General features: G+C 30.1%; 5 non-coding genes across 5 annotated transcripts; 1 reads left to right on the top strand and 4 right to left on the bottom strand.

Annotated features, from left to right (window-relative positions):
* Window positions 1–1,115: 1,115 nt before the first annotated feature.
* Trnak-uuu (transfer RNA lysine (anticodon UUU)) lies at window positions 1,116–1,188 on the bottom strand. The gene has a single exon. It is a non-coding gene; the product is annotated as a tRNA-Lys (tRNA).
* A 306-nt stretch (window positions 1,189–1,494) lies between these two features.
* Trnal-uag (transfer RNA leucine (anticodon UAG)) lies at window positions 1,495–1,574 on the bottom strand. The gene has a single exon. It is a non-coding gene; the product is annotated as a tRNA-Leu (tRNA).
* A 9,158-nt stretch (window positions 1,575–10,732) lies between these two features.
* Trnat-ugu (transfer RNA threonine (anticodon UGU)) lies at window positions 10,733–10,805 on the top strand. Its single transcript has one exon. It is a non-coding gene; the product is annotated as a tRNA-Thr (tRNA).
* Window positions 10,806–11,370: 565 nt separating this feature from the next.
* Trnas-aga (transfer RNA serine (anticodon AGA)) lies at window positions 11,371–11,452 on the bottom strand. The gene has a single exon. It is a non-coding gene; the product is annotated as a tRNA-Ser (tRNA).
* Window positions 11,453–11,808: 356 nt separating this feature from the next.
* On the bottom strand, window positions 11,809–11,890 carry Trnas-aga (transfer RNA serine (anticodon AGA)). Its single transcript has one exon. It is a non-coding gene; the product is annotated as a tRNA-Ser (tRNA).
* Window positions 11,891–14,074: the final 2,184 nt, after the last annotated feature.

Consider the following 14,074-nt stretch of genomic DNA (forward strand, 5'->3'; position numbering starts at 1 on the left):
ATTTATAATAAGATTCTTCAAAGTTCCACCAAATTCATCTGTTGTTAAATGTTTTCATGGTTAGCTCTGATTAGATCTGCTTTTCCTAAGTTGCCCCAGCCAATTACAAACAAATATGATTTTAAGGTTAACATTCAATACGGTTAATTATTAATATTTTACGTCAATAATATAGCATCATCTATTTCTGAAAAGAAAATTGGCAAAAATACTTACCAAACTTTTTGTTGGGAAAAGAAATTAAATACTTTTATTTCTTTTTTGAAATTGTAGCGAAGTGTCTTACTCCTTTAAGTAGTTACAGAAATTTAATTATTATTATATGTTAATTAATTGTTGTCTACTCGAATCGGGGCCCAACATCTTGCCTCTAAACTATTGAAAAAATGCTTTAAATAACATGAGGAATTATGTATGGTATTGTATGATTCAATAAATGAAGTACTGAAAAAAAAATCTCAAAACCCAAATTTGTATTAGCTATATTTAATAAATTATTTTAGCGAATTAAAATTGTAAACAAATAAAGCTCCACTCATTTGCAATCAAAACTAACCGAGTTAAGAAGCTTTATTTTAAACCGTTTCGACAGCCGTCTGAAAAATAATCAAATCACTCTGTTTTCTCGAATCATTCGTAGAGTTACTAAAAAAAAAAAAAAAAAATGAAACTCAAAAAATTATATTAATTCTGTCAACAGATTTGAATAATATAATTTTTTGATTTGAAATTTTAGTATACCAAATTTTTTTTTACTGAATGTCATTGATCGGATTGGGAACTATATGTAAATGAAAGTTTCGTAAATTTTTTAATCTTTCATTCATTTACTCAAATAACATTAATTATAATCTATTTTTTTATATCATTTTTATATAATTTTTTAAAATCTTTTTCCAACTGAAGATTAAGCCTATCGTTGACAATTTAGATATTAGATGTTAATTAACTATTAAAGAGTACTTACTGTATATTAAACAAATTACTCAGCAAACAAAATTCAATTTTCTTATTTGAGAAAATAAACCTATTTTCTGAAATCTGTCTCATCACAAAAATATTTTAAAGTACAGCAATCAGATAAAAATTCGTCCTTTAAAGATTCAAAACGATATCGCCCGAACAGGGACTCGAACCCTGGACCGTTAGGTTAAAAGCCTAACGCTCTACCGACTGAGCTATCCGGGCTCACACGTTGCGAAAAAAATTTGGAAATAATTTATTTATCCGTAAATTAGTTATTTCGGATAGATTTCCTTTTTTTTTTCTCTGTAATAATTGCATCAGTTTTTAAATATTAAATGTTTATTTAATCGATAAAAAAATTACCTAACAATATTTATTTTCTACGATTAAATTAGAATTCCTGCTGTAATATCATATAAAATATTGCATAACATTGATTTTACATAAATCATGTTCAATAACTTTCTAAATTTTTTTTGTCGTAAAAGTGAAATCTCAAAATTTTTCTTAAGTAAAAATAATGCAACCTGGCAGCGGTGGGATTCGAACCCACGCCTCGAAAGACTGGTGCCTAAAACCAGCGCCTTAGACCACTCGGCCACGCTACCTCACTCGAAGCATGATGATCATTGATAATAAAAATTGATTTTCTACCTGTGTGTGTAACCAGCTGACAGCGATCACAAAATGGAAAGATTTCTGCTAGTGATAATTTTTTGTTATTTGATATCATGTTTTTACTCAAACACCATACAAATTGAAAGATAGCGTAAAATTTGTAAAAAATGAGATAGAAAATCAATCGCTATGCTTTTCAGATTTAATTGTTTTAAAATTTTATATAGATAATCTAACTTTTGAAAAAAATTTGAAGGCACAAACACAGGAAGGAAATAATTAATTCTTTTTAAATCAAGATCAATAATAATCCCTCACATTATATAAGAGTTTTGGGCTCTTAAAATGTTAGGAATATTGACTTGTTTTAGGTAAGGGAAAAATATCTGAGACCATTTATCCGGAAAATCATGCTATCAATCCAAATTTTTAAAACAAATAAAAGACCAAAGCATTGAAAAATAAAAATAATTAATAATTAAATTAAATTAATTATTTAGAAAATTTTAAGAAAATATTTTATACTAAGGTGATTTTCTTAAGAATTTTTATTATAGTTGTAAAAGTATTTATATGCTATTATTTGAAAGTTTTTGTCACATGTATTTTTCTATAAGACCCCTCTTGAGGTCATGAGTTTGTGGAACATTGTTCCAAAAGTCAAAAGGGAAAAATAAATATCTATGAAAACTGTTGATAATACAGAACAATTTTACTTTTAATCATTTCTGTTTTTTCATTTAAGCCAACTTTATTATTCGTAAAGGCAAAGGTGTGTGAATCTGTGTATGCTGGTGCTCAGTAGGATAGACTATTAGACCTACAGCTTTCAAAATTAGGACATATAAAATTTGAAAAATAGTAATAACAATAATATCACATAGTAGCATATAGTACATCATAGTGATCTTTGGGGGGGGAATTTTAATTAATTAAAAACTATGCTACTTTGGAATTTTCTAGTGATAATTCTTATAAATGTTATTGCACAAAGTTGATTTCTAAAATGTTCCTAAATTTTCAGTAAAATATATTTTCAAATATAGCAATTAAATTACAATGCACAATTTCGAATTTTGGAAAAGACACCAGCAGCGAAATTTTATACGTCTACACAAAATAGAAACTTTTATTCTAGTTTGAAATCTGAAGGTTAAAAATTAGGGATAAGTAATGAAAAATAAAAAGACAATAAAATGCTGTACTATTAATTCCTTTTTCCGTAAATAATTACAATAATAACATATTTCGGAGTTCGTTTTACAATTTAATGAGCTCTCTTTTTATCGTTCAGCAGACTTTGAATAAATTTTTACAAATAAGAATAAGGAATAGTGGAGAAATTAAGAGAAAATATATTTTTGAATACTCACGTTTTAATTTAAATTCATCTGTAATTTGGTAATTGATTAGTTACGATGCATTTGTAGTGCACGATACGATACAATCAGGACCGAACAGCTGAGAATAATAAAAGTCGTTTATTTATGCATTTTTGTAGTTGAAAGTAATGAATAAGTAGTATCAAGTTATTCGATTCACAAATCCGCTTTTTCTTGAACATTCTGGAAGCAGTAGAATGTGTGGTAAAATCCTATGAATATAATGTAGCGTGATTTTAAAATTATATTCTAATGCTTACAACATATTTACAAATAATTTGAGAAAAACTTACAATTTGTAAGAGCGCGGTTTAAGTCGTGAAAGTACGGTTATAAATGGTACAGGTTGTTAAAGAATAAACATAAATTGCGCATCACAAAAGTGCGATAATTAAAACTGAAAAAAAAAAAAAAAGTTGAAACATCAAACGATATTTTCAGAATTCATTGTGGAGCGAGATTAATTAATTAAATGTGAGAAACCAAACGATAAATTAGTGAAAGACTTAAAAGACATCTGAAAGACTTAACTAATTAAAAAAAATAAGAAGCCAAACGATAAATTATTAGCGCCATCGGAAAATGACGTCACATCATAGAAACGCCGAACAGGCATGAATGAACAATATAATAAAAGTTACAGCGTCTTCATAATATATAATCCGATACTGGTGTTAACCATCAGGACCTAAATTTTGAGAGTAAAGGAAATGAACAGATATGCAAAACAGCTGAATAAATATTGAGAGTTAATTCTTAACATTTAACAATTGCTTGCTATTTGCAAAGAGTACATATTATTACATTAAATGGATGATTTAGATGCGAATGTTAGGAGTATATTTACATTTATTCGTTTTTGATATAAAGAAATGATGAGAAGGTTTTGTTATTTTGATTATTTTGTTCTTATCTTTTAGGCATTAAATGAATTCTAAAACATGGAATCTTTGGGGCATTTTTTTTTTCAAAATAAGTGCAGTTATCTCCTTTCAATGGCTTTCAATTTAACGAATTTTTCATTTAATGGAACCTTGACTTTGGACAATATTTAGTTATTTCTCTTTATATTAAGAAAGATAATTTCAATATAACAAAACTCTAAGAAAATGTTTCAGGTATTGCATTTAAATCTTAACAAAAATAAGAAAATTTTTATGAAAAGTTTCTGTAACTAAAAAAATATTCTTTGCTTCCTTTTAAAAAGCCTGTATATAAGAGCACTGAAAAGAATTTTTTTGTAACTTAGGATATGTGTTCAGTGAAATGGGTAGATAGATTATTTATATGTTTTCCTATCGTTTTTATAACTCACTTTACAAATTCCTATTAAACGATTTTTTAAGTGAAGTTTTCAAGAGAACGTTGACACTATATTAAGTATAGAATTGACTAGAGTTGAGATGTCTGATTCCATTAATATTAATTTAAATTAATTTTATTTAGCATTATAAGATTCATCAATAACATATTTAAATTTTGAAACGTTATTTTCGCAATCACTTTGCATCAAAAAGAAAATAATGGCAAGAGTATCCTATCATTTATCAACAAAATGAAATTGAATTCTATAGCATTAGCTGTATTTCATTTTGCATCAAAAGAAAAGGTAATCTGTTAACGTCATTAAGATCCGCTGGGGTTTTAATCAAATGATTCTGGTTAATTAGTGATTCATACATATTTTTCAAATAAAAGTCCCCATAAAAGAAGAGCTGTAAGATATTAAATTGACATAGATCAGTAAATGGATAACTTGAAAATAAAAAATAAAAAATTAACGAGCTTCACTCCATGAAGGTCATAATACATTTTGGTTAACAGTCAAACATTCTAGTCAATTTCGCCAACTAGGGCAAGCTGCCTGTATCAATATAATAGAAATTGATTATCGTATTTAAATACAACGAATATTAAATTTCAACGTATAACTTTATCAAAAGAAAAGATATTCTTATCGCCATCAGGAGGGTTCAAACCACCCACCTTTCAGTTAACAGACGAACGCTCTAGCCAATTGCGATACTGACGCAACACAGATTAATCAACTTGAAAGAAATTCATTATCAGATTTCAATCGTACGAATATTAAATTTAAAAGAATGTCTTTATCAAGAAAAAGATATTATTGGGTAGGCTCGAACCACCAACCTTTCGGTTAGCAGCCGAGCGCGCTAGCCGATTATGTCACGGAGGCCACATTGTTTGCACCGATGTCAAAGAAATGTATTATCAGATTTCAATCGTACGAATATGAAATTTAAAAGAATATCTTTATATAATAAAAGAATAAATAAACATGCTCATCGTCCCCAAGTCAACTAGAACCACCAACCTTTCGGTTACAAGCCGAACACACTAGCCGATTGCGCCACAGAGGCTACAATGCTTGCGCCGTTGTCAATCGTAGGAATATTAAATTAAAAAGAATAACTTTATTAAAGAAAAAGAAACTCATCGCCCCCAGGTGGGGTCGAACCACCAACCTTTCGATTAACAGCAGAACGCACTAGCCGAATGAGCCACGACGGCCACATTGCTAGCACCGATGTCAAAGAAACGTACTATTAGATTTCAATCGTACGAATATTAAATTTAAAAGAATATATTTATAAAAAAAATAAAAATGCTCATCGCCCCCATGTTAATTCGAACACACAACCTTTCGATTGACAGCAGAATGTGCTAGCCGATTGCGCCATGAAGGCCACAACGGTTGCTTTGATGTCAATCGTATGAATATTAAATTTAAAAGTATATCTTTATGAAAGAAAAAGACACTCATTCCCCCCAGGTGGGCTCGAACCATCAAACTTTCAGTAAACAGCCGAACGCGCTAGGCGAATGCGCAACGGAGGCCAAAATACTTGCAGCGATACCAAAGAAATGTATTATCAGATTTCAATCAAACGAATATTAAATTTAAAAGAATAACTTTATCGAAGAAAAAGATATTCATCGCACTCAGGTGGGCTCGAACCACCAAACTTTCGATAAACAGCCGAACGCGCTATCCCATTTCGCCACGGATGGCACAGTGTTTACTCCTATGTCAATCGTACGAATATTAAATTGAAAAGAATATCTTGATCAAAGAAAAATATGCTCAACGCCCCCAGACGGGCTCGAACCACCAACATATCGGTTAACAGCCGATCGCGCTTGCCGATTGCGGAGCGGAGGCCACACAGCTTGCACCGATGTAAAAGAAATGTATTATCAGATTTTAATCGTACGAATATTAAATTTAAAAGAATATCTTTATCAAAGAAAATGATATTTTTCGCCCCCAGGTGGGCTCGAACCACCAAGTTACATCGTTTAACAAACGGACGCGCTAGCTGACTGCGCCTTCGTGTACACGTTCAGCGTTTCAATTTGATAGATATTAAGTTATGAATTTTGAATTCCTATCAATACTAAATTTGAGACAGTCTTTTCATCTAAGTAATAAAGGAAGTTCCTGGTCATGAGAAATTTATATAATAGAAGATTTCTAAAATATTCAAACAAGTGTGAGAAGGGTTGTAATATATTTCATAAATGAAGCTTGTTTTGACCAAAATATAAAATATTTATTTTTCTTTTTACATTCTCAAATTTAAAGTGTAGAAAGAACAACAAATATTTTATTTTTAAAATTCGTTCACGAGATGATGAGTGGAAGTTTTAGAACATTTGATTTCTTAAGAAATCTCATTTGACTGTTGACAAGATAGATGGCTCAAAAATGAAACGAATTAGATTAAGAAAATTTGAAATATTATCTGTTCACCAATGTTATTGATGTCCCTCCAATTTTGCAAATGTATTGTTACGAAATTTCCGGGGTTCGTTTGGATAGTGGAAGTGATATGGTGTGGAGAACGCTCAATCACCAGTAGAAAATAAAACAACGACGTTTATTTACACGAAGACACACAGGACAGCACAAAGACGACAACTATATACAGCACAGAAGACGATTATCTTCAGCCGAGACGTGCAGCATACACAGCATGCAAAACAGCAGCATACAACAAGCTCTACTACAGCACACAGCTTAGTTCAGCACTAGCTTCACTCCGTCGCTGCTTCGCTTATCTCTGGAAGGTCGGTTCCGACTACTCTTCGACTCCACTGGTCCACGACTACTGGCTGCGGCAGGACTGCTTCCTTTTATAGGCATCAGGAGGCGGAGCTAGAAGCCTCTCAACCAATCAGGAACGTTCGAGGCGTATCTCCGTTCCTACTGGACGGCTTGGGAAAATTCTCGATGGTTCGGGTATAATCTATTTTGGCGCCAAACTCGCCAAATTCCTTGCCAAATGGTCGCCAAGTTTGCCGCCAAGCTCCGGGACCCTCCGATTCGACACCGGACTCCGTCCAGTACCGATGACTGTAAAACATTCTTTCCGATGGTGGAACCAACTATGATGGGAAGCAGCATTACAGATTCGTAACAGTATTCTTATTTGAATTGTCTACCTATCTGTACAGACATGCATACGCATACATATACATTAACTCAAAAATACAATATAGATGCATGAAATTCAGCATGTTCATATTTCAACTGAATTTGTAGACCTACATTAGATTCTGGGCCAAATTGGTTTACCTTAAAAGTTACTCTCTCAAAAAGTTTATCGTCTTCATAAAAAAGTGAAGATAAGCAGAAAATGAACCATTTTGCGGAAATGTATGCGAAAATTCAAAAAATGACAAACCCGTTTTTAGCTGACATTTAGGAGTATTTATTTATTTCCCAACCTCCAGCAGAAAATACGATAAAACAAGACATATAAGTATATTCAAAAGAATTTTGTTCCAAAACTTATGAGCAAACATGGTTACTTTTTGACATAATCATCGTAAAAATTTAAGGATTTGTCATATCCTGGGGCCAAGTTTCTATTCCTGTCGTCAAAGAATGTTGTCATCAAAGGAACGTTAAGGTTGACCTAAACGTTCCTTTGAAGTCCCTCATTAGTTCTAGGAGTTTTGTTCTTCTTCAATACAGGGAAGAGATGAAAATCGTTCGGCTCTAAGTCACGTTCTCAATGAAGATTAACAAGAACGCAAGTCTATTGAAACAGTAAAGATATTGTTTAAAGCCGCGTTCCGATGGCCTGTGGCCTTTACATATAGGTCATAAATCTGCCAACTGACAGATTTATGACCTGTATGTAAAACCATTCCATAACCATTGTTATGACCATAGGTCAAACCATAACCATTATTATGACCAAAACCATTGTTGGACCAACCCCGCCTGTGGACGCGATCCGCAGCTTTCCTAAAATTGTCGATAAACTGAACAGACATCAAAGAACCCCAGAAAACCGCAAGAGAGGAGAAAGAGGGGAAAGTGTGCCTATCTCCAGATGCCGTTGGAATGGACATAACAAGTCGATGAAGAAGGTTCGAAATAAACAGAGGTTACTTGCACTACAGTCAGCGAGTTAACTGAACAGCGTGCCAAAATTGCGATTTTGAAAAGTGAAACTTCCAAATATTCGCTCTCCAAAATTTGGGCGTTCCTGCCAGATATTCTTTCTTCAAAAGAAAATTCAGAGAATTTCCAGACTAAGTGAAATAAATGTCCGTATTACAAAACCGTAGCAAAGTTCTTTGAAGAGGCTATCAGAAACCTCGTATATTTATATGAAAAATACCCGAATCGTCATGGCAATTATACTGAAAAATAATATGTTTGATCATTTCTTTTGATAATAAATTTATCTTTTCTTTAAATTTTTCTGGATTTATTTCGTCCTAGCCTATCTTTAGGTCAATTGGAAGTTCATAAAATTTTTTCTTTTATATATATTATCATTATTTTTAATTCATTTATCAACAAGTTTATTTAACCGCGTAATTAATTGGCGCGTCCTATGTGAGATATCTATCGCTGTTCTGGTCCCTATATCAAGATAAAGGACACTTGAATGCTGAAGAATTTACTAAGTGATTTTTGTATTTTTAAAGGCTTACTACTTATATTTAATTGTAGATTTAACTACCAAAAATTCAATATTTTGAGGCATGTGTCAGATACGTCATATTAAGCTAAGGAGTTAATGAATTTATTTATTTTTCCTGTTATATTTGCAGGAACAATGAAAACGATTCGAGTTACCTCAGAAGATGAACAATATTTTTATAAAATATATTTAAAAACTAATTAGAAATAGAAAAATAAATGTATGGCAAAAAAAAAAAGTTAACACTATTAAAAGGATAATTTTATGAATTTTATGCTGATGTAGAAATAATTTTGTGCACTATTTTGCGAAGTTATCAATGAAAAATGCCAACATTTCACTTAATTTTTAACTAATTGAAACTTTTAAGCAATCACTCTGAGGTGCACATTCCTACTCTCAGAATATATATTTGTCTAGTTGGGTATATTAAAGTCAAAAGGTCTGCTCTATAAAGTGCTAACATACATTCATCTTTATTATTAGCAGAGATAGTGAATCTTCATAGAAAGTTTGCATTTATATGATTTTTTTAGGTATGTGATTACGTTAGGGATGAAATTTTTTGAAAATTTTTCGAAAATAGTTATATTTTGGAACATCTCCATAAAAATTGTTGATAAGCACTTATGAAACAAAAAGATGCCATTTAAGGGCTAAAAATACTTTAAAAATTGGAAAAACAGTTTTTTTTGGGGGGGGGGGAGGGGAGCTAAAATGAGATATAAAGCAAAACTCTTCTCGTTTAGAGTTTTATCAAATGATTTACTTAAAATTTTGTAAATAGCTTAAGAAATATGTTATCTAGTTTCTGAACTAAAAAATAAGCTGTATTTCTATTCATTCTTTAAGTATGGAGTTCAATTGATGAATAACATGGAATTTTCAATTTTATTTTTTCACACTTTAAAACCCTAAAAGAACTAAAAAATATTTTTAAACGGTTAGATTATTTATTCTCTAAATCAGAACTGAAGAATATATTGAGAAATTATTATACCAAATTTGAACAAAAACTGTCATTAGATCTTAATTTATCAGGTTTTTCGTAAGAAAATTCTATCAAAGATTAAAATTTGAGAAAATAACGTCTATAGATGCAAAATAGCATTATGCAAACGCAATTATAAAAATCAGTGTAACTTTACAAAAAAAAAAAACAAAAAAAAACTTAGAAATAAAATTTTAACGTTTTTACAAATAAACTTATTCAAATATTAAGAATATTATATTTTAAAAAATCATTATTTCTCAAAATAAATAAAAAATAAAATAAATAAAAAATAAAATAAATAAAAAATAAAATAATAAATAGAAAAATAATATAAAACACTTTTCAATACAGTAATCCACCCACATAAAAATAGAAACGTGAAAAAGTCATCCTCTAATGTCATTGATTTTATGGAAATATCGGAAAAACAAACAGATATTTTTAGACACCTGAATTAATAATTACGGGTAAAACTTGATATTATCGTGCAACTTCTCTGCAGTCTTAAAAAACAAAACAACACACACAAAAAAAAAACCCCACCTCTTTAAAGTTTATCTATATTAGATGGATAAAAGAATGAAAGATTGCCAAATTTAGTAGAAATTACTTACAAACAAATAAAATTAGCAACGCATCAAATCGTAAGTGTCCAATAATCGTGTAGCAGGAAGCACTTGAAATCCCTTTGTTCTAAAACTTTACGATGCGTCTCTTTGTATTTACAGAACGATGACTGTTAATACTGATAACATTATATTGTGTAATCTGAGGTTTACTTTTTAAGTACAAACACAGCTGCCGAAGCCACCATAGCTCAGTGGTTAGAGCACTGGTCTTGTAAACCAGGGGTCGTGAGTTCAATCCTCACTGGTGGCTAAAGTGCGTTCGAAGAGCAAGTTTTTTTACTAGAATTTCCTCATCATGAAACTTCAAAAGATGCAATAAGGAATTATTTTTCAAAAATAAACTTTCATCTAAAGCCAACTTCTGAAAATTTTCTTTTGTATATTTTACGGTTAATTCACTTCTATCTTTGATATAAGCAAAATATTTGATATATATTTGATACTAAAACAACTGCTAAGTTAAGACTGAAAATGTTTAAACTTAAATACTATAATAAATTTTCATGAAATTTAAATAACCATGAAAACGAAGTTAAGAAAAAAAAAACTTAGGAAAGTACAATGAATTAAATATATATATATATATATATATATATATATATATATATATATATATATATATATATATATATATATATATATATATATATATATATATATATATATATATATATATATATATATATATATATGAAAAATGTCTTTCTAAAGTTAAAACTGAAGGAAAACGTTTAACGATTCCAAACTCTTTTTAGCTTGTTTCGAAGCATTTTGGAAGCATCTTTAAATAAAACATTAAAAAAAATTCTCCATTACGTAGTCGGTAGGATTCGAACCTACGCGGGAAGATCCCAATGTATTTCTAGTCCATCGCCTTAACCACTCGGCCACGACTACACACAAACGCATCTTTGCATGTATTAAAATATTTACATGCTTGTCGCTGTGCAATAGCGATGTAGAATCTTTTGAAAAGGTAACTCAATATGCGATATTATTGTGAAATGCTATCAATTGCAGATAGACACAAAACTTCGTCAGGAGAAAGACGGTAAAGATTTCTTTGTGGCTCTAAATTTTATAATCTATTTTCAACAAATTTCAATATTAGTACATTCTGAGTTTTATTCATATATTTATTTTTTTATGTATTTGAAAGAAAAGAAAAAAAATGTAAAGAATATCTTTTTCTCTATTTATCTTACTGCAGTTGAATGAGAAATTCCATTCATTTTAAAAAAAGAAATTTTTAACGTAGTCGGTAGGATTCGAACCTACGCGGGAAGATCCCAATGGATTTCTAGTCCATCGCCTTAACCACTCGGCCACGACTACTCCTTCTAAATATAATATATGCATATATTATTTGCTGAATTTGTATATTCAATGACATGCTATGCATAATTGTGACGCCATTATTTTTGGCGCATAGCTTATCATGTCAATAAATCAAGTACCAGATGGATAAGTCAAGCATTAAGACAACTCATTGCAGATAAAAGTGACAAAAAAGATCTGTTAAGTTTTAAGTAAAGATCATTTGAAATAAAATGTTTTACTCATATCTGTATTTTTTATAAAAATTATCCAGAAATGATAATTCCGATTGAGTAAGAGTATCATATTTATTTTAGTCAAATAAAGGTCTGATTTTGAAACTATATGTGGTATCATATATCTCATATAAGATGTTGTAGCTTTGAATCTGGTCAGAGGACTATATATCATATCTTCATATTATTGCAACGAAAGCGAACTTCATTTAAAACGCATTTCCAGATTAGTGTATTTATAAAATTCAATTATTCCTTAAATATATTTTTCTTTATATTAAAGTATTCTAATTTCTTATAAATACTTTTTTTAAATTATTTCCAATATGATTAAAACATTCCGCTGTTCCGCTTGTGTCTGTTTGTTTACTATGTATATATGTAAAAGCAAAACACATATATTTGTAAGGAGTACAGTTTTTAGTTGTAAATAAAAAATATTGGAATTGATAACAGCTATATTATAATTAATTTTCAATTTAATTAAAATCAGAGGAAACATGCATGGCAATAAAATAATATCACTATAAATTTAAGTTTTTGCATTTTAAGATTGTTTAAAAAGAATATTTGTGCTGTTGTTTGTTCAGAAGTTATGATGGAAAAAACCTAAAATCTTTTAACCACCATTTTACCCCCTTTAGAGGAGTTTATAAACTTTTTAATAGTTCAGTCAATCCTTCTACGTGCTGAGGAATATGTATGTTAAATCTCGTTTGCATTCATTAAGGGGCGTGAAATTGTATAAAGTTCGAACAAACAAAAAAACGGGCATTTGAATTTTACATATATCTCTACAAATAATAAAGATGTATGTGTGTGTGAGAGTGTTTGGTGCATATATATTGTGGAGATTGAGAATGTCTATCTCTTAGCGATTCTTTTGAAATTTTGATTAATTGAAAATTGAGCGAAATATTGACGTTTTTACATCATAACTGCTAAAAATAGTACAACACAAAAATGATTTTTTATATCCCTTTAAAATTCAAAAACTTATCTTTTCAATGGTATAAATTTAATATTCGTGCAAAATGTTCTTGAATTTTTTTTTCAATTTAAAAAATTAACAATAAACTACATTGTTGCCATGAAATTTAAACCGTTTTCATTGCTTCATCAAGTATTGAATTCCATGATTTTCTTTTATTATTAAAAGCTATAGCAGAAGAATTTTGTTTAATATCTACGCAGTCTATAAAACGAAGACGCCATGGGATGCCATGTGGGCCATGGAACTGGTGGAGATTGACTCTTTGGTTCTGCCATTTATTTTTAAAAAATTACTTTAACCATCAGTTAGTTCGGAGGGGGGGGAGGTACTGGTTTTATTTAATTTCAGTCAAATCGTTTAGATATAAATTCACGATTTTTCCAAACTGTCAGACATCAAAATTGACTTATTTTATTTGTCTTACATAAGCTCTGTTTATTGTGTACATGGACAGTCCTAATGGAGGCCAGCTATGGCGTCTTATCACTATTAAAAAGGAAATTGTGCAGTTCTAGTTTCTAAATTTCGCTATAAAATGTAATTTTATTTTTTTACTTTCAAAAGTCATTTGCCTTGAACTTAAAACTAGCTATCTTTACAATTTTAAAGTACCAATACTTTTTGCAGATTTATACCAGATTAAAACCAGTGGGAGTAATCTCTCTAAAACTTTCTCGCTTAGTCTCTAATAAACGTGTCATTCCAGAGAACGATTTACATGGCATTGGCATGCAATAATTGCGAAATATTAGCGAATGTTAACCTTATAAAGTTACAAAATATTAATCTTTGATGTGAATTTAGAATTTTTACTGAATCTATTGTGTCATCATTGCAAGTTATTTGACGATTAAAATCCGGCAAGTGGTTAAAAATATCCCAAAACGAATTTGTGTTTTAGCCCCTTTTTGCCTAACCAATTTAAATAAAAGTTTGACACAAAACTACACTTGTAACCACAAAATGCAACGC

This window comes from Argiope bruennichi, chromosome 10 (genome assembly GCF_947563725.1).
Source record: "Argiope bruennichi chromosome 10, qqArgBrue1.1, whole genome shotgun sequence".
Classification (NCBI taxonomy): domain Eukaryota; kingdom Metazoa; phylum Arthropoda; class Arachnida; order Araneae; family Araneidae; genus Argiope; species Argiope bruennichi.